We start from the raw sequence: 26,112 nt of genomic DNA, 5'->3' as shown, positions 1-26,112 counted from the left end.
TCAGGCGTGCCACTTGGATGACGAGGCATGGCACGCCGGCAAGGGGTGAAGCTTTAAGAAGGGTGTGGCACGCTAGATCCTGGGCGTGCCACGCTGGTACGAATTTCCAGAGGCATAGAGATAAGGAAGATGACCTTGGGCGTGCCACTTTGGCTCGATGGCGTGGCATGCCAGGTTACTTGGCCATTTAAAATGTCCTGGGCATGCCACTTAGGCTCGAAGGTGTGGCACGCTAGGGGTAAAATAGAGGACGGCGTGCCACTTGAATGGAGAGGCGTGGCATGCCAAATCAGAAACAGAAGGAGCGTGACACGCCAGAGAAGCGCCAGTCACACGCCAGCTGGAATATCATGTTTGTTGAGTTTCTTTTCCCTCCAAATTGTAATTTTCTTTTCACTTTTGTAATTTTCTTTTATTTTCTAGATCTAGGATTAGTATAAATACCCTTGGAAGTATTGGAAAAGGGGTTAGCAAGTCAAAGAGTTTAGTTTTGGGATTTCACTTTTTAGTTTTCACACTTCATCTCTTCCATCTTCTGTACTTTCTCTCTGAGCTATGAGTAGCTAAATTTCCTCTCATTGAGAGAGAGAGCTCTATTGTACTTGATGGATTAATGATAGTGAATTTCTTCTTCTCTTCATCTTCTCTTTAATTTGCTAGAAGGAATTTTGATTTTCATGCTTAGTGTTCATTTAACTTGGAAAAGAGATTGAATGCAAAATGGGTTTCATGGGAACCTTGGAAATGGAAACATGAAACCATGCTTGAAATCCCTTCTCACACTTGAGTAGAATTTGGATTTTGGTGTTTGGATATGGTGACATACAATCCTCCCTCTACCTGGACCTATGATGATGTGTGGTATAATCAGGGACCAAGCATATCTCTCTTCATGAGCAATTAGACCAAGGAATTGGCTATTGATCAAGATCTGAGAGATTGAGTCACCAAGGGATTGGGGCTCAATCAATCATGATTGCCAAGAGGTCAATGAGTTGCATGATTGAAGAGGATATGAGCTGGATTTAATCCAAAGAGACAATATCTCCTGATCTCAATGAATTCCCCCATTCTTATCTCTCCCATTCTTTTATAGCTTTAGTTATATTATGCAAAATCCTATTCCCCTTTACATTCCTGTTATTTCCATTTCTGCATTTTATTGCTTTCTTTTATTCTCTTGCCATTTATGTTTCTGCCATTTATAATTCTGCACTTACAACTTATTCTGTTGAGCTTGACTAATTCACTCATTAATATAAAAAATCTCAAATCTACCAATCTCTGTGGATACAATCCCACTCTACTGTAGGTTAATACTTGACGATAATTTTGGTGCGCTTGCCAAGAGCAGATTCATCAATATTATTGGGAAAGGGTAGTGAATTTCGCCCATTAGTGTGCTATTTTTAATGCTGTTTTTGAATTTACTTTGATTTTTGCAGTTGTTTTTGTGGCTCCAGATGATCATCCACCTAAAGAAAACATAAAATAACAATGGAAAATGGAAATTTAACATAAATAAAAATTGGGTTGCCTCCCAATAAGCGCTTCTTTAATGTCAATAGCTTGACAGTGAGCTCTCATGAAGCTTCACAGATGTTCAGAGCATGGTTCGGGCCTCCCAACACCAAACATAGAGTTTGAATGTGGGGGCTCTATTTGAATCTGTATTGAGAGAAGCTTTTCATGCTTCTTCTCCATGTGTACAGAAGGAGATCCTTGAGCCTTAAACACAAGGTAGTCCTCATTCACTTGAAGGAGCAACTCTCCTCTGTCAGCATCAATCACAGCTTTTGCTGTGGCTAGCAAGGGTCTGCCAAGGATGATGGATTCATCCTCATCCTTCCCAGTGTCTAGGATTATGAAGTCAGCAGGGATGTAAAGGCCTTCAACCTTTACCAGGACATCCTCTACAACTCCATAAGCCTGTTTCCTTGAATTGTCTGTCATCTCTAGTGAGATTCTTGCAGCTTGTAGCTCAAAGATCCCTAGTTTCTCCATTACAGAGAGTGGCATAAGGTTGACACTTGACCCCAGGTCACACAGAGTCTTCTCAAAGGTCATGGTGCCAATGGTGCAAGGTATTAAGAACCTTCCGGGATCCAGTTTCTTTTGAGGTATCTTCAGCTGAGCCAAAAAGTTTAGTTTATTAATGAGCAATGGAGGTTCATCCTCCCAAGTCTCATTACCAAATAATTTGGCATTCAGCTTCATGATTGCTCCTAGATACTGAGCAATTTGCTCTTCAGTAGTAACTTCATCTTCTTCAGAAGATGAATATTCTTCAGAGCTCATGAATGGTAATAGGAAGTTCAGTGGAATCTCTATGGTCTCTAGATGAGCCTCAGATTCCTTTGGTTCCGCATGAGGGAACTCCCTAGTGGTCAATGGACATCCCATGAGGTCTTTCTCACTGGGAATCACGTCCTCCTCACTCTCTCCAAGTTCGGCCATGTTGGTCATGGTTATGGCCTTGCACTCTTTCTTGGGATTTACTTCTGTATTGCTTGGGAGAGTGCTAGGAGGGGTTTCAATAACCTTTTTACTCAGCTGACTCACTTGTGCCTCCAAATTTCTGATGGAGGACCTTGTTTCATTCATGAAACTAAGAGTGGTCTTAGATAGATTAAAGACTATGTTTGCTAAGCTAGAGAGGCTCTGCTCAGAATTCTCTGTCTGTTGCTGAGAAGGTAATGGGAAAGGTTTGTTATTGCCAAACCTGTTTCTCCCACCTTTATTGTTATTGAAGCCTTGTTGAGGCTTTTGTTGATCCTTCCATGAGAAATTTGGGTGATTCCTCCATGAAGAATTGTAGGTGTTTCCATATGGTTCTCCATGTAATTCACCTCTTCCATTGCATGATTCTCAGGGTCATAAGCTTCTCCTTCAGAGGAGGCTTCTTTAGCACTGTCAGATGCAGCTTGCAATCCAGTCAGATTCTGAGAAATTATATTGACTTGCTGAGTCAATATTTTGTTCTGAGCCAATATGGTATTCAGAGTATCAATCTTAAGAACCCCTTTCTTCTGAGTTGTCCCATTAATCACATGATTTCTTTCAGAAGTGTACAAGAACTGGTTATTTTCAACCATTTCAATGAGTTCCTAAGCTTCTGTAGGCATTTTCTTCAGATGAATAGTTCCGCCTGCAGAATGGTCCAATGACATCTTGGATAACTCAGACAGACCATCATAGAAAATACCTATGATGCTCCATTCTGAAAGCTTGTCAGAAGGACACCTTCTAATCAATTGCTTGTATCTTTCCCAAGCTTCATAGAGGGATTCACCTTCCTTTTGTTTGAAGGTTTGAACTTCCACTCTAAGCTTACTCATCTTTTGAGGTGGAAAGAATTTAGCTAAGAAGGCATTGACTAGCTTTTTCCAAGAGTTCAGGCTGTCTCTAGGTTGTGAGTTCAACCATATACTAGCTCTGTCTCTTACAGCAAAAGGGAAAAGCATAAGTCTATAAACCTCGAGATCAACTCCATTGGTCTTAACAGTGTCACAGATTTGCAAAAATTCAGCCAAGAACTGATGAAGATCTTCCAATAGAAGTCCATGAAAGTTACAATTTTGTTGCATCAGAGAAACTAATTGAGGCTTAAGCTCAAAGTTGCTTCCTCCAATGGCAGGAATAGAGATGCTCCTCCCATAGAATTTGGGAGTTAGTGCAGTAAAGTCACCAAGCACCTTCCTTGCATTGTGTGATGAGCAGATAATTTATACGCTTTTTGGCATTATTTTTAGATAGTTTTTAGTATGATCTAGTTACTCTTAGGGATGTTTTCATTAGTTTTTATGCTAAATTCATATTTCTGGACTTTACTATGATTTTGTGTGTTTTTATGTGATTTCAGGTATTTTCTGGCTGAAATTAAGGGACCTGAGCAAAACTCTGATAGGAGGCTGACAAAGGACTGCTGATGCTGTTGGAATCTGACCTCCTTGCACTTGAAATGGATTTTCTGGAGCTACAAAACTCTAAATGGCACGCTCTCAACGGCGTTGGAAAGTAGACATCCAGAGCTTTCCAACAATATATAATAGCCTAAACTTTATTCGTGATTAGACGATGTAAACTGGCGCTCAATGTCAGTTCCATGCTGCATTCTGGAGTCAAACGCCAGAAACACGTCACGAACCAGAGTTGAACGCCCAAAACACGTTACAACTTGGCGTTCAACTCCTAGAAAAGCCTCAGCTCGTGGATGGATCAAGCTCAGCCCAAGCACACACCAAGTGGGCCCCGGAAAAGGATTTATGCATCAATCACTTACTTCTGTAAACCCTAGTAACTAGTTTAGTATAAATATAACTTTTTACTATTGTATTTAGAATCTTTTGGTCTCAGTTTTATTTTATTATTCATCTTATGAGACTATTGATCATGTTTTGGGGGCTGGCCTTTCGGCCATGCCTGGACCTATCACTTATGTATTTTCAACGGTGGAGTTTCTACATACCATAGATTAAGGGTGTGGAGCTCTGGTGTACCTCAAGTTTCAATGCAATTACTACTATTTTCTATTCAATTCGATTTATTCCTGTTCTAAGATATTCGTTGCACTTCAACTTGATGAATGTGATGATCTGTGACACTCATCATCATTCTCACGTACGAACGCGCGTGACTGACAACCACTTCCGTTCTACCTTAGACCGGGCGAATATCTCTTGGATTCCTTGATCAGAATCTTCGTGGTATAAGCTAGAATTATTGGCGGCATTCATGGGAATCCGGAAAGTCTAACCTTGTCTATGGTATTCCGAGTAGGATTCCGGGATTGAATGACTGTGACGAGCTTCAAACTCCTGAAGGCTAGGCGTTAGCGACAGACGCAAAAGAATCATGGGATTCTATTCCAACCTGATTGAGAACCGACAGATGATTAGCCATGCTCTGACAGAGCATTTGGATCATTTTCACTGAGAGGATGGGATGTAGCCATTGACAACGGTGATGCCCTACATACACCTTGCCATGGAAAGGAGTAAGAAAGATTGGATGAAAGCAGTAGAAAAGCAGAGATTCAACAGGGACAAGCATCTCCATACGTTTATCTGAAATTCCTACCATTAATTTACATAAGTATTTCTATCCTAGTTTATTTATCTTTTAATTATCTAATCCAATCACATTTGAATCAGCCTGACTGAGATCTACAAGATGACCATAGATTGCTTCAAACCAACAATCTCTGTGGGATCGACCCTTACTCACGTAAGGTTTATTACTTGGACGACCCAGTACACTTGCTGGTTAGTTGAGCGAAGTTGTGGAAAGAAAGTGCTGAGTTTACAGATGCATATACCAAAGAGCCATTATTGATGATCACAATTTCGTCCACCATTGGCATTATTGTTATTTTCGGCTGCCATGTCTTCTTTTTTTCGAAAATCTCTGTCAGGTCCTCTCTAGAGAGTTGTGCTTTAGCTTCTCTTAACTTCTTCTTCAGATTCCTTTCAGGTTTAGGATCAGCTTGATGCTGCATAAACTTGTTATGCTACGATTTTAAGGAAATTGCACGAACGGCAAAATTCCTTCCGGCAAGTGCACCGGTTATCGTCGTCAAGTAAAAACTCACAATAGAGTGAGGTCGAATCCCACAAGGATTGGTTGAGTGAGCAATTCGAATTAGAAGTTTGTTTAGTTGAGCGGAATCAATTTTTGGATGTGAATTGCATAAAGTAAATGTGGCGGGAAATGTAAATTGCAAGGAATTGAAATGACAGAATCTTAAATTGCAAGAATGAAAGTGCGAGAAATTAAATTGCTTAAATTAAAAGGGAATTGGGGTGATTGCATGAATTGAAAGTGCAGAATGTAAATAGAAAGTGTAGATCAGAGATGGGAGTTCATTGGGTGTTAGGAGATATTGAGATCTCCGAATCAAAACATTTTATCTCTTCCTCAACCAATGCATTCATTGAATTTTGCTTGGCAATCTTATATGATTGGATCCCAATCCCTTGGCTCACCAATTCTCTCTAAAAACAAACAAATTCCCAATCCCTTGGTTTAAATGTTCATAAGAAGAGATGAAGCTCGATCACTGATTATACCACACAGTTTCATGGACCACAATTTGGTAGGATTACATGTCACAATATCCATCCAAACCTCAATCCAATTCACTGTGAGAAAGCTTCTCTAGCATGAATCCTCCATTCCTTTCCCAAGGTTCCGAAGGATTCCAATTATGGGTAATTTCTTTCCCAAGACAATTACCCAATGGAATTAGATCGAGAAGCTTTCTAACAAAATTCAAGAGAAAAGATTGAAGAAGAAGATAAAACTATTATTGATTCATTGAATTACAACAGAGCTCCCTAACCCAATGAAAGGGGTTTAGTGAGTCATAGCTCTAAATTCAATTACAAAGTATCAAAACTAGCAAAATGAAAAGTTGCAGAATGTAAAAGTGTCAAAAGATGTCAAAAAGTCCCCACTAACTTAAATTCTATCCTATTTATACACTTTCTAAATTGAGCTTCTGTTGTATTCCTTGGGCTTTGAGGCCTTTCCTTGAATTCCTTTTGCTTTGGGTTTATGGTCCATAATCCTGATGAGGCTGTGATTCAAATCTGTAACATTTATTGAGCAAACTTAGTGATAAACAAGTAATGACACAAGACTCAACAAATGGATGCTCCAGACTCATCAATTCTTCAAGCCCAATCCCATAAACCATGATATTCAATTGGGTTTCATGCCATAATAAGTTTAAGTTAGAATTTGTGCTCAATTGCTAACTTAAACTTCAATATATTTGGCCCAGAAACCTTTTCAAATGGTGGTGTTTAAGTTGAAGTTTAAGTTTCAGTTTAAGGTCAAACTAAAACTTAAACGTGGAATTGGAAGAAAACACCCAGGAGAGTGAATATATCGAACACGTTTAACCTCTAGTTTGAGGTCAAACTGGAGGTTAAACTTGGAAATGAAGAAAGCAAGCTCTGGAGGGAATTAGGATCGAACACGTTTAACCTCCAGTTTGAGGTCAAATTGGAGGTTAAACGTGGAAACACTTCCCTTTCATTGAGTCGTCACTTTGTCCTCTTGTCAACCTTGCCAATTTGATGCCAAATATGGACTATTATACCTCGTTGGAAAGCTATGGATGTCTACTTTCCAATGCAACTGGAAGCACCTCAATTGGAGTTCTACAACTCGAGTTATACTCCATGGAAGGTGAAGAGGTCAGCTGGCCTGATTGCATGTTGGTATTCTCTTCTATGCACATTACGGGGCTGTTTTCGCCCTCAATTTTTAGTATCCACCATGCATGCCATATATGCTTGGAAAGCTCTAGATGTCTTCTTTCCAATTCATTTTGAATCACCTCATTTGGAGTTTTGTAGCTCAAGTTATTCATGTTTGAAGAAGGCATGGTCAAGCTGTCCCATATAACACGTTTAACCTCCAGTTTGAGGTCAAACTGGAGGTTAAACTTGGAAATGAAAATCACACCCTGGAGGAGAATGACCATCGAACACGTTTAACCTCCAGTTTGAGGTCAAACTGGAGGTTAAACGTGGAACTCTCCTGGTGCCTATCTAGCTTCTGGCGTTTAACCTCCAGTTTGAGGTCAAACTGGAGGTTAAACGTGGAATGCTTCTTGGTGAGAAAGGAAGTGTCGAACACGTTTAACCTCTAGTTTGAGGTCAAACTGGAGGTTAAACGTGGAAATGCTTTTGTGCCTCCCTTAGTTCAATTCATCATTCTGGCGTTTAACCTCCAGTTTGAGGTCAAACTGGAGGTTAAACGTGGAATGCTCATTAGTGCCATTTCTCATTCTGGCGTTTAACTTCCAGTTTGAGGTCAAACTGGAGGTTAAACGCCAGTTACAGCATTTCCTTTCTTCTTATGAATTTGGCGTTTAAGCTCCATTTGATAATCAAGCTTCCTTTATTGATTTTTGTTGCTTCCTTGCCTAGCCTCTTCTTCCCTGAAATCATCCAAACAATTGCATCAAAGTCTTGCAAAATTTCATGAGAATTCATCCATTCATAGCATTCAAGTAATATCACTAAAAACTCATGAAAATTGCATCAAAATCATAATGTTTGGATGGTTCATTGCTTTGTTGTTCAATTAACCATTCTTGGTTACTTTAAGCTCAAGAAAATGCATAAATCAACTAAAACTAACAGAAAAATGCTAGTGAAACTAGCCTAAGATGCCTTGGCATCACAACACCAAACTTAATACTTGCTTGTCCCTAGGCAAGTCCTGAGATATTTGAGAAGAAAGTATGAAACAGAAGCAATTACATTGGCTCTATTAGCAAGCATTTGAAGTTCAATCAGAAGGGTTTTATGCAGAAAGTTGCAGCATCACTTTTTCATTCTTATCAGGTAGGATTATCACTTTTTATTGCATCCATCAAACACTGCTATGGCCTCTTGTTATTCTTATGTCCTTGGCACTTTTTCTTTCTTTGTTTTTCTTTTTCTTAGAGCTCCTTTGCTCCTTGTTTGCTTAGTGTCATGTGTTGCACAAGCCTTTGGCATTTTCTTTTTCTTATCAGTGCAGTACACATATCCACTACAGGCATTTTAGTTCACATTTCTTTTTGAGACAGTGGTGCCCAGCACCTCTTTGTGTAACTAAATGTTTTGTAGCTAGGTTGCTCTTGATAATGGACTTTTGGTTGATAATCCCGGGTTAGTTAACCCAAGTTACCAAGTGTTGAAACACTCCACAGAACCTATTCATCCAAGCAGATCCTAGTACATAAACACCACAGGCATATGTCTCAAAAGTTCAAACCATTGGTGCCTAGCTTTATTTTCTTAATTCTTTTGCTTTTTGGTTGCCCTTTTTCAGTGGCTTTTCTTCTTCTTTTTCTTTCTTTTTCATGGCCAAGGACGTTTATTCATCAAGATCCATAGACAGTATTCAACTTCTACACAAAATGATAATTCTACACTCAATTTCCAGTGAGCTAACTAAACAATCAAGCATGCATACCACCACTTAATTCTACTTGATTTGTCACTAATTGAGCCAAGTTACTTTTGTTCAAACCTTTCTTTTAATTTTTGGAAACAGAACAAGCATGGCAAGCATTTGTTTAAGAAGGTGGAGTTATATCCAAACATCTAGGCATTTACTTTATTCAAAGCAGTAAACAAACAAACATACTAAAAACTTCACATTCCAGAAAGATTCAACAATTACAGTTTAAACCAGAACAAGCATGCTTTTGTTTGCCTTTTAAAGAATGGTCAAGGAGCAACACCACCTTGTGAAATTTCTTGTTTTCTCTTTGCTGCCAGGAAACAATTTGATTTTTCCTTCTTCTCCTACTTGTTGCTTCATGTTCTTTCTAAGATCCTTGTTCCTTTCCTGCAAAGAGTGATGAAGTTGCTTGCTTCTCAAGCACTTGAGTGGTTAGCTCAACTATATATGGGCAAGTGTCTGAGTCTTAAGTTGGTGTGTGAACACCAAACTTAGTCTCCTACTCACTTCTCTGTTCTTTGAATCCTTGAGTTTTCCTTGGAATGAAGTTGCTGCTAAGGATTTTAATCATTTCTGTGATTGCTTAGAATGGTTGTTCCTTTCATATAACTCAAAGGTTGTTGTGTTCAGTTGATTTTTATGGTGGAACACCAAACTTAGAGTCACACATTCCCCTTTGAATTATTGATCCACAAATTCATTGTTTGGTGTGAAACACCAAACTTAATTCTTTGCAATGCACAGAAACTACTTTACCCTTTTTATTGAAACAAATAAAAGAGACAGCAAAAGAGTGTTACCTCAGGTTGGGTTGCCTCCCAACAAGCGCTTCTTTAACGTCACTAGCTTGACGGTTGTCCCTTGTTAGGGTGGATTGTAGTGCTTGATGTCCTCTCCTCTCACTATGGAAACATCCCCATTTGATTCCTTAATGATTTCCAAATGTTCCATAGAAAGAACTTTCTTGATTGTGAACACTTGAGGGAGCTGAGAAGGGATGGGTTTGAGGCCAGGTGGGATTGGCAAATAATGGCTTAGTATCACTTTATCTCCCGGAGAGAAACCTTCAGTGGGAATTTTCTTGTTTCTCCACCCTCTTGGCAATTTCCTTACAATTCTTCCTTCTCTCTTAAGGATTTCGTCATTGACCCTTATGCTAGGAGGGCCCTTTTGATCTGCTTCTATTGACTCTTGTGGCTTTAGCTCTTGCACTTCTTGTTTGCCTTCAAGGGATTGTTTTAGAGTTTCAGCTTCTGAATTGCTTTCCTCCAAACACAGATTGCTATAATCTTCCTTAGGCATTCAGGTTCTGGTTCAGGCTCGGATGCAGGTTTGAAAACATGGAAAATGAGCTATTCATCCTGTATTCTCAAGATTAGCTCTCCTTGTTCTACATCTATGAGCGCTCTAGCAGTGGCTAGAAATGGCCTTCCCAAAATGATAGGGTGTAGGTAGCTTTCCTCCATGTCCAAAATGACAAAGTCTGTAGGGAAAAAATAGTTTCCCACTTTCACAAGCACATTCTCCACTACCCCTTCAGCTTGCTTTTGAGTTTTGTCAGCCAATTGTATGATCACATCAGTGGATTTTACCTCATTCAGTTGTAGCCTCTTCATAAGAGTCAGAGGCATCACATTTATGCTAGCTCCTAGATCACAGAGTCCTCTGTCAATTTTTGTTTCCCCTATGATGCAGGGGATATGAAAACTTCCTGGGTCTGTTTTCTTAGAGACCATATCCTTCTTGATGAGTGCACTGCATTCCTTGTTCATTACTACAGTTTGTCCTCCCTTCAAAACTCTTTTCTTGCTCAGCAATTCCTTCAAATACTTAACATGTGTAGGCATCTGCTGGAGGATCTCAAGAAAGGGAATATTGATATGGAGAGACTTAAATGTCTCTAAGAACCTTGAATATGTTTTCCCTTTTTCACCTCCTCCTAACCTCTGAGGAAATGGTGCTTTTGGTTTGTATGTTTCCAGCATGCCTCCCTTTTGCATATCCTTAGCTTGCTCCGTTTCACTTTCCTGCTTAGCTTCTTCCACACCTTCCTTCAAGATTTCTGGCTCCTTTTCTGAGGGTCTGGTTCCTTCTTCTTCTGAGACTTCCTTCAATATGGTGATGGCCTTGCATTCTTCCCATCTCACTCCCTTTTGTTCCCCTTTAGGATTCTTCTCTGTGTCACTAGGGAACACTGCGGTTGATTTGGGGGCCTGTTGAGATAGCTCTCCTACTCGAGACTCCATCCACTTGAGTTTTTCACCATGGCTCCTTAAGGTCGATCTCACATCATCCCTGAAGCTTTTCAACTCATTTATGTCCTGACTCATGGTTGCAAGCCTTCCTTCTATCCTGTTTAATTGATCTTGAAATTGTTGGTTCGGATTAGATTGGGCAGGTTGGTTATTTTGGTCATGATATGGTGGTTGGGAGTAAGTGTTTTGTGTGGCTTGATATGATCTTTGGTTGGAGTTTTGGTATGTGGAATTGTTGTGTTGGTTGTGGTTGTAAGATTTGTGGTTTTGTGGTTGGGTTTGCTGGTTTCCCCACCCAAAGTTTGGGTGGTTTTTCCAACCTGGGTTGTAAGTGTTGGAGTGTGGGTCATATGATTGCCTTTGTTGGTTTCCCACATAGTTGGCCTCTTCCCAATCACCTCCTTCAATGCTTACTTCCTCTTGATCTTGTGTGTGTATTGCAGCCACTTGCTTTGTGTCTAATTTCCTTGTGAGCTCTGCTAGTTGCTTGGCAAACACCTTGTTTTGAGCTAGAATTGTATCAACATGGTTCAGCTCCATGACTCCCTTAGTGTTGTGTCTCTCTGAAGCATAGTAATACTCATTCTCAGCCATTGTCTCAATCACTTCAATGGCTTCTTCCACAGTCTTTTTCCTGTTCAATAAGCCTCCTGATGAATGATCTACAGCCTTCCTTGATTCATAAGAAAGTCCATCATAGAAAATGTGCAATTGTACCCATTCAGGGAACATGTTGGGTGGACATTTCCTTGTCAATTCTTTGAACCTCTCCCATGCCTCGTAGAGCGTCTCACCATCTTGTTGTCTAAAAGTTTAAACCTCAGATCGAAGCCTATTGACCTTTTGTGGGGGGTAGAAACGTGCCAGAAACTTGCTCTCTACCTCCTCCCAGGTTGTTAGGCTGTCCCTTGGGAATGATTCCAGCCACTTAGCTGCTTTGTCCCTAAGTGAAAATGGGAACAAGAGCAGTTTATAAGCATCATCCTGGACTCCATTGGACTTCACTGTGTCGCAAATTCTCAGGAATTTTGTGAGATGTTGGTTGGGATCTTCACTAGCACTCCCACCAAATGAACAATGATTCTCCACCAATGATATTAGCTGTGGTTTGAGTTCAAAATTGTTGGCCTGAATAGGTGGTTTCTGAATGCTGCTACCACAATTCCCAGAGGTTGGGTTTATGTATGAACCAAGAACCCTCCTCTCAGGAATGGCATTGTTTCCATCACCCCTCTCATGGTTGTGAAATTCTCTATCCATGTTGAGATCTAGAGCTTCTTCAAAGTTGTCCTCAGATTCTCCTTCAGATTCTTCCTCTCTCAATATTCTCTTCTCTCTTGCTTCCCTTCTAAGTCTATGAAGGGTCCTCTCTGGTTCGGTATATGGAGGAGTTGATGTCTCTCCTCTTCTACCTGTCATACAAGAACACACCACAAGCAACAAACAAGTGGAATACTCTTGGTTAATGGAAGAGTATGGTTAGAGCAGTTGAGGAATTAATTCAAATAGTTAGTGGGTTAGTGAGTTAGTTGCTAGAATTGAAAGGCATAAGAAAGAAAAAGCAAGTAACAGAGTGCAGAATTTAAAATTCAACAAGAAACTAGAACTAAATTAACAAAACAAGAAAAATGCTCAATCTAGTTAACTTCTAATTTGAGAATTGTCAATCGAAAACCAATCCCCGGCAACGGCGCCATAAACTTGATGCTGCATAAACTTGTTATGCTACGATTTTAAGGAAATTGCACGAACGGCAAAATTCCTTCCGGCAAGTGCACCGGTTATCGTCGTCAAGTAAAAACTCACAATAGAGTGAGGTCGAATCCCAAAAGGATTGGTTGAGTGAGCAATTCGAATTAGAAGTTTGTTTAGTTGAGCGGAATCAATTTTTGGATGTGAATTGCATAAAGTAAATGTGGCGGGAAATGTAAATTGCAAGGAATTGAAATGACAGAATCTTAAATTGCAAGAATGAAAGTGCGAGAAATTAAATTGCTGAAATTAAAAGGGAATTGGGGTGATTGCATGAATAGAAAGTGCAGAATGTAAATAGAAAGTGTAGATCAGAGATGGGAGTTCATTGGGTGTTAGGAGATATTGAGATCTCCGAATCAAAACATTTTATCTCTTCCTCAACCAATGCATTCATTGAATTTTGCTTGGCAATCTTATATGATTGGATCCCAATCCCTTGGCTCACCAATTCTCTCTAAAAACAAACAAATTCCCAATCCCTTGGTTTAAATGTTCATAAGAAGAGATGAAGCTCGATCACTGATTATACCACACAGTTTCATGGACCACAATTTGGTAGGATTACATGTCACAATATCCATCCAAACCCCAATCCAATTCACTGTGAGAAAGCTTCTCTAGCATGAATCCTCCATTCCTTTCCCAAGGTTCCGAAGGATTCCAATTATGGGTAATTTCTTTCCCAAGACAATTACCCAATGGAATTAGATTGAGAAGCTTTCTAACAAAATTCAAGAGAAAAGATTGAAGAAGAAGATAAAACTATTATTGATTCATTGAATTACAACAGAGCTCCCTAACCCAATGAAAGGGGTTTAGTGAGTCATAGCTCTAAATTCAATTACAAAGTATCAAAACTAGCAAAATGAAAAGTTGCAGAATGTAAAAGTGTCAAAAGATGTCAAAAAGTCCCCACTAACTTAAATTCTATCCTATTTATACACTTTCTAAATTGAGCTTCTGTTGTATTCCTTGGGCTTTGAGGCCTTTCCTTGAATTCCTTTTGCTTTGGGTTTATGGTCCATAATCCTGATGAGGCTGTGATTCAAATCTGTAACATTTATTGAGCAAACTTAGTGATAAACAAGTAATGACACAAGACTCAACAAATGGATGCTCCAGACTCATCAATTCTTCAAGCCCAATCCCATAAACCATGATATTCAATTGGGTTTCATGCCATAATAAGTTTAAGTTAGAATTTGTGCTCAATTGCTAACTTAAACTTCAATATATTTGGCCCAGAAACCTTTTCAAATGGTGGTGTTTAAGTTGAAGTTTAAGTTTCAGTTTAAGGTCAAACTAAAACTTAAACGTGGAATTGGAAGAAAACACCCAGGAGAGTGAATATATCGAACACGTTTAACCTCCAGTTTGAGGTCAAACTGGAGGTTAAACTTGGAAATGAAGAAAGCAAGCTCTGGAGGGAATTAGGATCGAACACGTTTAACCTCCAGTTTGAGGTCAAACTGGAAGTTAAACGTGGAAACACTTCCCTTTCATTGAGTCGTCACTTTGTCCTCTTGTCAACCTTGCCAATTTGATGCCAAATATGGACTATTATACCTCGTTGGAAAGCTATGGATGTCTACTTTCCAATGCAACTGAAAGCACCTCAATTGGAGTTCTACAACTCGAGTTATACTCCATGGAAGGTGAAGAGGTCAGCTGGCCTGATTGCATGTTGGTATTCTCTTCTATGCACATTACGGGGCTGTTTTCGCCCTCAATTTTTAGTATCCACCATTCATGCCATATATGCTTGGAAAGCTCTAGATGTCTTCTTTCCAATGCATTTTGAATCACCTCATTTGGAGTTTTGTAGCTCAAGTTATTCATGTTTGAAGAAGGCATGGTCAAGCTGTCCCATATAACACGTTTAACCTCCAGTTTGAGGTCAAACTGGAGGTTAAACTTGGAAATGAAAATCACACCCTGGAGGAGAATGACCATCGAACACGTTTAACCTCCAGTTTGAGGTCAAACTGGAGGTTAAACGTGGAACTCTCCTGGTGCCTATCTAGCTTCTGGCGTTTAACCTCCAGTTTGAGGTCAAACTGGAGGTTAAACGTGGAATGCTTCTTGGTGAGAAAGGAAGTGTCGAACACGTTTAACCTCTAGTTTGAGGTCAAACTGGAGGTTAAACGTGGAAATGCTTTTGTGCCTCCCTTAGTTCAATTCATCATTCTGGCGTTTAACCTCCAGTTTGAGGTCAAACTGGAGGTTAAACGTGGAATGCTCATTACTGCCATTTCTCATTCTGGCGTTTAACTTCCAGTTTGAGGTCAAACTGGAGGTTAAACGCCAGTTACAACATTTCCTTTCTTCTTATGAATTTGGCGTTTAAGCTCCATTTGATAATCAAGCTTCCTTTATTGATTTTTGTTGCTTCCTTGCCTAGCCTCTTCTTCCCTGAAATCATCCAAACAATTGCATCAAAGTCTTGCAAAATTTCATGAGAATTCATCCATTCATAGCATTCAAGTAATATCACTAAAAACTCATGAAAATTGCATCAAAATCATAATGTTTGGATGGTTCATTGCTTTGTTGTTCAATTAACCATTCTTGGTTACTTTAAGCTCAAGAAAATGCATAAATCAACTAAAACTAACAGAAAAATGCTAGTGAAACTAGCCTAAGATGCCTTGGCATCACAGCTTCAACAAGAATACCTTTATCTTTGTTCCTACTCATATGAAAGAGAAGAAAACAAAAAAAGTATGGAATCCTCTATGTTACAGTATAGAGATTTCTTGATGTGTCAGGGGAGGTAGATAAAGAGGAATTCGAACTTATAGAGAGAGAGGGGGTCTGAATTATCAAAGGAGGATAAGTGTTAGTGATTAAATAGAAAGAGATGGGAGAGAGAAGAAATTCGAATATTAAAATTAAAATAATAGGTAATAAAAAAGATTTTTGAAAAAGGGGTTAGTGATTTTCGAAAATTAGAGAGAAAGAAAGGTAGTTAGGTGGTTTTGAAAAGAAGATGAGAAATAGTGAAAAGATTTGAAAATCAATTTGTAAATAGATAAGAAGTTAGAAAAAATTTTTGAAATCAAAATTTAAAAAAGATATGATTGAGGAAAATTTGATTTTTAAAAAGACATGATTGAAAAGATATGGTTGAAAAAGATTTGATTTTTAAAATTGATGACTTGACTAATAATAAACTAAAAAATATGATTCAAGAATTCAAAGATTGAACCTTTCTTAACAAGAAAGTAACAAACTTGAAATTTTTGAATCACAACATTAATTGTTAGCAAAGATTATCGAAAATATTAAAAAAAATGAAAAAGATTTGATTTTGAAAAAGATATGATTGATAAGAGAAGATATGAAAAAGATAATATTTTGAAAAATTAGTTGTAAAACTTGAAAAATTGAAAAGGATTTGAATTGAAAACAAAATTACCTCCTTGGTGCTATCCTGGCGTTAAACGCCCAGAATGGTATCCATTCTGGCTTTTAACGCCCACTTGGCTACCTCCTTGGGCATTAAATGCCCAGCCAGGTACCCTGGCTGGCGTTTAAATGCCAGAAATCCTTCTTTACTAGGCGTTTTGAACGCCCAACTTTTTCTCTGTGATTCCTCTGCTGTATGTTCTGAATCTTCAATTCTCTATATTATTGACTTGAAAAGACTTTGAATTTTTGTGAATTTTTAATGATGAGAGAGAAAAATAATAGAATGAAATTAAACATGAAAAACTAAGATCAAAACAAGGAATGCATGCAAGAACACTTTGAATGTCAAGATGAACATCAAGAACACTATGAAGATCATGATGAACATCAAGAACATATTTTTGAAAAAAATTTTTAAGAAAAGAAAGACATGCAAGAAACCAAACTTAAAAGTTTTCATACTAGAGACACTAACAATTTGAGAATGCACATGAGAAACAACAAAAGACATGAAACAAGTGAATTTAAAGATCAGACAAAGAAAATCATCAAGAACAACTTGAAGATCAATGAAGAACACAATGCATATATTTTTGAAAAATGCAAGAAAAATAGAAACATGCAATTGACACCAAACTTGAAATTTGACACTAGACTCAAACAAGAAACACAAATTATTTTTTATTTTAAGAATTTATATTTTTTTTGTAAATTTTTTTATTTTTCAAAAATTATTTTGAAAAAGAAAATAAGAAACTCAAAATTTTTAATAAGAATTTTAGGAATCATGCAATGTTAGTCTAAAACTTCAGTCTAACAAGGATTAGACAGGGCTAAACAAGCTTCAGCAGGACATTACATACAACAGCCAAATTGATGGGAATCAACTAGCTCCTGTGATGATAAAAGCATCATCTGAAACTCTAGAATTCATTCTTAAAAATTCTGAAGAACAAAATAAAAAGAAAAATACCTAATCTAAGCAACAAGATGAACCGTCAGTTGTCCAAACACGAACAATCCCCAGCAACGGTGCCAAAAACTTGGTACACGAAATCGTGATACACAACTTCGTGCAGCTGACCAGCAAGTGCACTAGGTCGTCCAAGTAATACCTTATGTGAGTAAAGGTCGATCCCACAGAGATTGTCGGCTTGAAGCAAGCTATGTGGTGCGCGAAATTGTGAACAATACTTTTCACAACTCTCATAATCCCCGGTCATGAACTCCAAAGACTTGGTGATCAATACCATGGCATAAACACAACTTCGCACAACTAACCAGCAAGTGCACTGGGTCGTCCAAGTAATACCTTACGTGAGTAAGGGTCGATCCCACGGAGATTGTTGCTATGAAGCAAGCTATGGTCATCTTGTAAATCTTAGTCAGGCAGACTCAAATGTATGATGGTGATGAACAAAAATAACATAAAAGATAAAGATAGAGATACTTATGTAATTCATTGGTAGGAACTTCAGATAAGCGCATGAAGATGCCTTCCCTTCCGTCTTCATCCAATCCTTCTTACTCCTTTCCATGGCAAGCTCGTGTAGGGTTTCACCATTGTCAGTGGCTACCTCCCATCCTCTCAGTGAAAGCGATTGGCATATGCCCTGTCACGGCATAGCGGAATTCAGCTGTCGGTTCTCGGTCAGGCCGGAATAATATCCATTGATACTTTTGCGTCTGTCACTAACGCCCCGCCTGCTAGGAGTTTGAATCACGTCACAGTCATTCAATCATTGAATCCTACTCAGAATACCACAGACAAGGTTAGACCTTCCGGATTCTCTTGAATGCCGCCATCAGGTCCTGCCTATACCACGAAGATTCCGATTAAAGAATCCAAGAGATATTCACTAGAGCCTTGATTGCTTGTAGAACAAGAATGGTTGTCAGTCACCTTGTTCATAGGTGAGAATAATGATGAGTGTCACGGATCATCACATTCATCAAGTTGAAGAACAAGTGATATCTTAGAACAAGAACAAGCGGAATTGAATGGAAGAACAATAGTAATTGCATTAATACTCGAGGTACAGCAGAGCTCCACACCTTAATCTATGGTGTGTAGAAACTCCACCATTGAAAATACATAAGAACAAAAGTGATCATTGGTTTCGGCCCCAGAGAGGGAACCAGAAGAACCAAGATGAAAATACAATAGTAAAAGGTCCTACTTATAGAAAACTAGTAGCCTAGGGTGTACAGAGATGAGTAAATGACATAAAAATCCACTTCCGGGCCCACTTGGTGTGTGCTTGGGCTGAGTAATGAAGCATTTTCGTGCAGAGACTCTTCTTGGAGTTAACCGCCAGCTTTTATGCCAGTTTGGGCGTTTAACTCCCATTTTGGTGCCAGTTCCAGCGTTTAACGCTGGGATTTCTTGAGGTGACTTTGAACGCCGGTTTGGTCCATCAAATCTTAGGCAAAGTATGGACTATCATATATTGCTGGAAAGCCCAGGATGTCTACTTTCCAACGCCGTTGAGAGCGCGCCAATTGGGCTTCTGTAGCTCCAGAAAATCCACTTCGAGTGTAGGGAGGTCAGAATCCAACAGCATCTGCAGTCCTTTTTAGTCTCTGGATCAGATTTTTGCTCAGATCCCTCAATTTCAGCCAGAAAATACCTGAAATCACAGAAAAACACACAAACTCATAGTAAAGTCCAGAAAAGTGAATTTTAATTAAAAACTAATAAAAATATACTCAAAACTAACTAAAAGATACTAAAAACATACTAAAAATAATGCCAAAAAGCGTACAAATTATCCGCTCATCACAACACCAAACTTAAATTGTTGCTTGTCCCCAAGCAACTGAAAATCAAATAAGATAAAAAGAAGAGAATATGCAATGAACTCCAAAAACATCTATGAAGATCAGTATTAATTAGATGAGCGGGGCTTTTAGCTTTTTGCCTCTGAATAGTTTTGGCATCTCACTTTATCCTTTGGAATTCAGAATGATTGGCTTCTTTAGGAACTCAGAATCCAGATAGTGTTATTGATTCTCCTAGTTAAGTATGATGATTCTTGAACACAACTACTTTATGAGTCTTGGCCGTGGCCCAAAGCACTCTGTCTTCCAGTATTACCACCGGATACATACATGCCACAGACACATAATTGGGTGAACCTTTTCAGATTGTGACTCAGCTTTGCTAAAGTCCCCAATTAGAGGTGTCCAGGGTTCTTAAGCACACTCTTATTGCCTTGGATCACAACTTTATTCTTTTTTTTTTCTTTCTTTTCTTTCTTTCTATTTTTTTTTTCGTTTTTCTTCTTCTTTTTTTTTTTTGTATTCACTGCTTTTTCTTGCTTCAAGAATCATTTTTATGATTTTTCAGATCCTCAGTAACATGTCTCCTTTTTCATCATTCTTTCAAGAGCCAACATTCATGAACCACAAATTCAAAAGACATATGCACTGTTTAAGCATACATTCAGAGAACAGAAGTAATGCCACCACATCAAAATAATTAAACTATTATAAAATTCAGAATTCATGCAATTCTTTCCTTTTCAATTAAGCACGTTTTTATTCAAGAAAGGTGATGGATTCATAGGACATTCATAACTTTAAGGCATAGACACTAAGACACTAATGATCATAAGACACAAACATAGACAAACATAAGCACTAAAATTCGAAAAATAGAAGAAAATAAAGAACAAGGAGATTAAAGAACGGGTCCACCTTAGTGATGGCGGCTCTTTCTTCCTCTTGAAGATCCTATGGAGTGCTTGAGCTCCTCAATGTCTCTTCCTTGTCTTTGTTGCTCCTCTCTCATGATTCTTTGATCTTCTCTAATTTCATGGAGGAGAATGGAGTGTTCTTGGTGCTCCACCCTTAGTTGTCCCATGTTGGAACTTAGTTCTCCTAGGGAGGTGTTTACTTGCTCCCAATAGTCTTGTGGAGGAAAGTGCATCCCTTGAGGCATCTCAGGGATCTCTTGATGAGAGGGGTCTCTTGTGTACTCCATCCTTTTCTTGGTGATGGGCTTGTCCTCATCAATGGGGGTATCTCCTTCTATGTCAACTCCAACTGAATAACAGAGGTGACAAATGAGATGAGGAAAGGCTAGCCTTGCCAAGGTGGAAGACTTGTCCGCCACTTTATAGAGTTCTTGGGCTATAACCTCATGAACTTCCACTTCTTCTCCAATCATGATGCTATGAATCATGATGGCTCGGTCTAGAGTAACTTCGGACCGGTTGCTAGTGGGAATGATTGAGCGTTGAATGAACTCTAACCATCCTCTAGCCATGGGCTTGAGGTCATGCCTTCTCAATTGAACCGGCTTGCCTCTTGAATCTCTCTTCCATTGTGCGCCCTCTTCACATATGACTGTGAGGACTTGGTCCAACCTTTGATCAAAGTTGACCCTTCTTGTGTAAGGATGTTCATCTCCTTGCATCATAGGCAAGTTGAGTGCCAACCTTACATTTTCCGGACTAAAATCCAAGTATTTCCCCCGAACCATAGTAATATAATTCTTTGGATCCGGGTTCACACTTTGATCATGGTTCTTGGTGATCCATGCATTAGCATAGAACTCTTGAACCATCAAGATTCTGACTTGTTGAATGGGGTTGGTAAGTACTTCCCAACCTCTTCTTCGGATCTCTTGGCGGATCTCCGGATATTCACCCTTTTTGAGTGAAAAGGGGACCTCGGGGATCACCTTCTTCAAGGCCACAACTTCATAGAAGTGGTCTTGATGCACCCTTGAGATGAATCTATCCATCTCCCATGACTCGGAGGTGGAAGCTTTTGCCTTCCCTTTCCTCTTTTTAGAGGTTTCTCCGGCCTTGGATGCCATAAATGGTTATGAAAAAACGAAAAAGCAACGCTTTTACCACACCAAACTTAAAAGGTTTGCTTGTCCTCGAGCAAAGAAGAAAGAAGAGAGTAGAAGAAGAAGAAATGAGGAAGAGGGAGATGGTAGTGTGTTCGGCCAAAGAGGGGGGAGAAGTGGTGTTTAGGTTGTGTGAAAATGAAGAAGTGAAGAAGGGTATTTATAGGAGAGAGGGGAGATGGAGTTCGGCCATGTATGGGTGGGTTTGGGAGGGAAAGTGGTTTGAATTTGAAGGGTGAGGTTGGTGGGGATTTATGAAGGATGGATGTGAGTGGTGAATAGAAAGATGGGATTTGATAGGTGAAGGGTTTTTTGGGGAAGAGGTATTGAGGTGATTGGTGAATGGGGGAAGAAGAGAGAGGGTGGTGGTGGGGTAGGTGGGGGTCCTGTGGGGTCCACAGATCCTGTGGTGTCAAGGAAAAGTCATCCCTGCACCAAATGTTGCTCAAAATCACGTTTTGAGCTATTTCTGGCGTTAAACGCCGGGCTGGTGCCCATTCCTGGCGTTTAACGCCAGGTTCTTGCCCTTTTCTGGCGTTTAACGCCAGTCTGGTGCCCCTTTCTGGCGTTAAACGCCCAAAATGGTGCCAGACTGGGCATTAAACGCCCAACTGCTAGGCTTACTGGCGTTTGAACGCCAGCAACATCTTCCTCCAGGGTGTGCTGTTTTTCTTCCTGTTTTTCATTTTGTTTATGCTTTTTTCATTGATTTTGTTACTTCTTATGATCATCAACCTACAAAAAACATAAAATAACAAAAGAAAATATATAAAATATAATCATTGGGTTGCCTCCCAACAAGCGCTTCTTTAATGTCAGTAGCTTGACAGATGGCTCTCATTGAGCCTTACAAATGATCAGAGCAATGTGGGAACCTCCCAACACCAAACTTAGAGTTTGAATGTGGGGGTTCAACACCAAACTTAGAGTTTGGTTGTGGCCTCCCAACACCAAACTTAGAGTTTGACTTTGGGGGCTCTATTTGTCTCTGATTTGAGGGAAGCTCTTCAAGCTTCATCTCCATGGTGACAGAGGGATATCCTTGAGCCTTAAACACAAAGGATTCTTCATTCACTTGAATGATTAGTTCACCTCTATCAACATCAATCACAGCCTTTGCTGTGGCTAGGAAGGGTCTGCCAAGGATGATGGATTCATCCATGCACTTCCCAGTCTCTAGGACTATGAAATCAGTAGGGATGTAATGGTCTTCAACTTTTACCAAAACATTCTCTACAAGTCCATGAGCTTGTTTTCTTGAGTTGTCTGCCATCTCCAATGAGATTCTTGCAGCTTGTACCTCAAAGATCCCTAGCTTCTCCATTACAGAGAGAGGCATGAGGTTCACACTTGACCCTAAGTCACACAGGGCCTTCTTGAAGGTCATGGTGCCTATGGTACAAGGTATGGAAAACTTCCCAGGATCTTGTCTCTTTTGAGGTAATTTCTGCCTAGACAAGTCATCCAGTTCTTTGGTGAGCAAGGGAGATTCATCTTCCCAAGTCTCATTTCCAAATAACTTGTCATTTAGCTTCATGATTGCTCCAAGATATTTAGCAACTTGTTCTTCAGTGACATACTCATCCTCTTCAGAGGAAGAATACTCATCAGAGCTCATGAAAGGCAGAAGTAAGTCCAATGGAATCTCTATGGTCTCATTTTGAGTCTCAGATTCCCATGGTTCCTCATTGGGGAACTCAGAGGAGGTTGGTGCACGCCCATTGAGGTTTTCCTCAGTGGCGTCCACCTCCTCTCTTTCCTTTCCATATTCGGCCATGGTTATGGCTTTGCACTCTCCTTTTGGATTTTCTTCTGTATTACTTGGGAGAGTGCTAGGAGGGAGTTCAGTAACTTTCTTGCTCAGCTGACCCACTTGTCCTTCCAAATTCCTAATGGAGGACCGTGTTTCAGTCATGAAACTTTGAGTGGTTTTGATTAGATCAGAGACCATGGTTGCTAAGTCAGAGGGGTTCTGCTTAGAACTCTCTGTCTGTTGCTGAGAAGATGATGGAAAAGGCTTGTTATTGCCAAGCCTGTTTCTTCCACCATTATTATTATTGAAACCTTGTTGAGGTTTCTCTTGATTCTTCCATGAGAAATTTGGGTGATTTCTCCATGAAGAATTGTAGGTGTTTCCATAGGGTTCTCCTAGGTAATTCACCTCTTCCATTGAAGGGTTCTCAGGATCATAAGCTTCTTCCTCAGATGAAGCTTCCTTAGTACTGCCAGGCGCATTTTGCATTCCAGACAGACTTTGAGAAATCAAATTGACTTGTTGAGTCAATATCTTGTTCTGTGCCAGTATGGCATTCAGAGTATCAATCTCAAGAACTCCTTTCTTCTGACTAGTCCCATTGTTCACAGGATTCCTTTCAGAAGTGTACATGAATTGGTTATTTGCAACCATTTCAATCAGCTCTTGAGCTTCTGTAGGCGTCTTCTTCAAATGAAGAGATCCTCCAGCAGAGCTATCCAAAGATATCTTGGATAGTTCAGAGAGACCATCATAGAAGATACCTATGATGCTCCATTCAGAAAGCATGTCTGAGGGACATCTTCTGATTAATTGTTTGTATCTTTCCCAAGCTTCATAGAGGGATTCTCCATCCTTCTGTCTGAAGGTTTGGACTTCCACTCTAAGCTTACTCCATTTTTGAGGTGGAAAGAACTTTGCCAAGAAGGCATTGACTAGCTTTTCCCAAGAGTCCAGGCTATCTTTAGGTTGTGAGTCCAACCATATTCTAGCTCTGTCTCTTACAGCAAAAGGGAATAGCATCAGTCTGTAGACCTCAGGGTCAACCCCATTAGTCTTGACTGTGTCACAGATTTGCAAGAACTCAGCTAAAAACTGATGAGGATCTTCCATTGGAAGTCCATGGAATTTGCAATTCTGTTGCATTAGAGAAACTAATTGAGGCTTAAGCTCAAAGTTGTTTGCTCCAATGGCAGGGATAGAGATGCTTCTCCCATAGAAGTTGGGAGTAGGTGCAGTAAAGTCACCCAGCACCTTCCTTGCATTGTTGGCATTGTTGTTGTTTTCGACTGCCATGTGTTCTTCTTCTTTGAAGAATTCGGTCAGGTCCTCTAAAAAGAGTTGTGCTTTGGCTTCTCTTAGCTTTCGCTTCAAGGTTCTCTCAGGTTCAGGGTCAGCTTCAACAAGAATGCCTTTGTCTCTGCTCCTGCTCATATGAAAGAGAAGAGAAAAAGAAAATGTGAAATCCTCTATGTCACAGTATAGAGATTCCTTGAAGTGTCAGAGGAAAAGAAAAATAGAAGAATGAGGTAGAAGAATTCGAACTTGATTAGATAGAGTTCGAATAGTGCATTAAGAAGGAGTAGTACTCCGTAAATAGAAGGATGTGGGAAGAAGGGAAGAGGATTTTCGAAAATTAATTAGAAAGATGTCAAAAACATTTTAAAAATTGATTGATAATTTTCGAAAATTGAAAGTTGAAAAGAAATTAAGTGATTTTTGAAAAAGATTTTGAAATTAGAAATTAAAAAGATTTGATTGAAAACTATTTTGAAAAAGATGAGGTTAAGAAAATATGATTAGTTTTAAAGAGATGTGATTGAGAAGATATGATTTGAAAACAATTTTAAAAGATATGTTTTGAAAACAATTTTAAAGGATTTGATTTTGAAAATTAGTGACTTGCCTAACAAGAAAAGATATGATTCAAACATTAAACCTTTCTCAACAGAAAAGGCAACAAATTTGAGATGTTCAATCAAATCATTAATTGTTAGTAAGTATCTTTGAAAAAAAGAAATTGATTTTGAAAACATTTGATTGAAAAGATATGATTTGAAAAAGATTTGATTTTGAAAAACTTTGAAAACTTGAAAAAAAAATTGATTTGAAAACAAAATCTTCCCCCTAGCACCATCCTGGCGTTAAACGCCCAGAATGGTATACATTCTGGCGTTTAACGCCCAAAATGCTACCTCTTTGGGCGTTAAACGCCCAACCAGGTACCCTGGCTGGCGTTTAAATGCCAGTCTGTCTTCTTTACTGGGCATTTTTGAATGCTCAGCTTTTTCAGTATAATTCCTCTGCAGCATGTTCTGAATCTTCAATTCTCTGTATCAATGACTTGAAAAGACACAAATTAAAAATATTTTTGGATTTTTTTTTAATAATCAAAATGCAACAAGAATCAAATAACAATGCATGCAAGACACCAAACTTAGCAGTTTGTATACTACTGACACTATATGAGACGCATAAACACTCAAGCCAAAAGAATTCAAAGATCAGAGTAAGAAATCATCAAGAATTACTTGAAGATCCTTAAGACACATGAATGAATGCATGCTATTGACACCAAACTTAAGATGAGACACTAAACTTAAACAAGAAACATCAAATATTTTTGGTTTTTATGATTTTGTGAATTTTTTTGTGTGTTTTTTTTTTCGAAAATTAAGTGGAAAAAGATATCAAAATTCTTAATGAGAATTCCAGGAATCAGTGCAATGCTAGTCTAAGACTCCGGTCCAGGAATTAGACATGGCTTCACAGCCAGCCAAGCTTTCAAAGAAAGCTTCGGTCCAAAACACTAGACATGGCCAAAGGCCAGCCAAGCCTTAGCAGATCACTGCTCCAAAAGCAAGATTGATAAAAATCATCAAGCTCTTGTGATGATAAGTTGAAACCTCGGTCCAATGAAATTAGACATGGCTTTTCAGCCAGCCAGATTTCAACAAATCATCATGAAACTCTAGGATTCACCTTCAAGAATTTCGAAAAAAAAAATACCTAATCTAAGCAACAAGATGAACCGTCAGTTGTCCATACACAAACAATCCCCGGCAACAGCGCCAAAAACTTGGTGCGCGAAATTGTGAACAATACTTTTC

The 26,112-nt window shown here is 39.1% G+C and overlaps 3 non-coding genes across 3 annotated transcripts; all 3 read left to right on the top strand.

The window, feature by feature from the left end:
- The first annotated feature begins 3,224 nt into the window (after positions 1-3,224).
- On the top strand, positions 3,225-3,332 carry LOC130937950 (small nucleolar RNA R71). The gene has a single exon (XR_009069139.1). It is a non-coding gene; the product is annotated as a small nucleolar RNA R71 (small nucleolar RNA).
- Positions 3,333-11,952: 8,620 nt separating this feature from the next.
- On the top strand, positions 11,953-12,056 carry LOC130937537 (small nucleolar RNA R71). The gene has a single exon (XR_009068752.1). It is a non-coding gene; the product is annotated as a small nucleolar RNA R71 (small nucleolar RNA).
- An 11,729-nt stretch (positions 12,057-23,785) lies between these two features.
- On the top strand, positions 23,786-23,893 carry LOC130938403 (small nucleolar RNA R71). Its single transcript, XR_009069571.1, has one exon. It is a non-coding gene; the product is annotated as a small nucleolar RNA R71 (small nucleolar RNA).
- The last annotated feature ends 2,219 nt before the right edge of the window (positions 23,894-26,112 follow it).

Source organism: Arachis stenosperma, chromosome 6 (assembly GCF_014773155.1).
Source record: "Arachis stenosperma cultivar V10309 chromosome 6, arast.V10309.gnm1.PFL2, whole genome shotgun sequence".
Lineage (NCBI taxonomy): Eukaryota > Viridiplantae > Streptophyta > Magnoliopsida > Fabales > Fabaceae > Arachis > Arachis stenosperma.
This window is presented reverse-complemented; position numbering and strand designations above follow the sequence as displayed.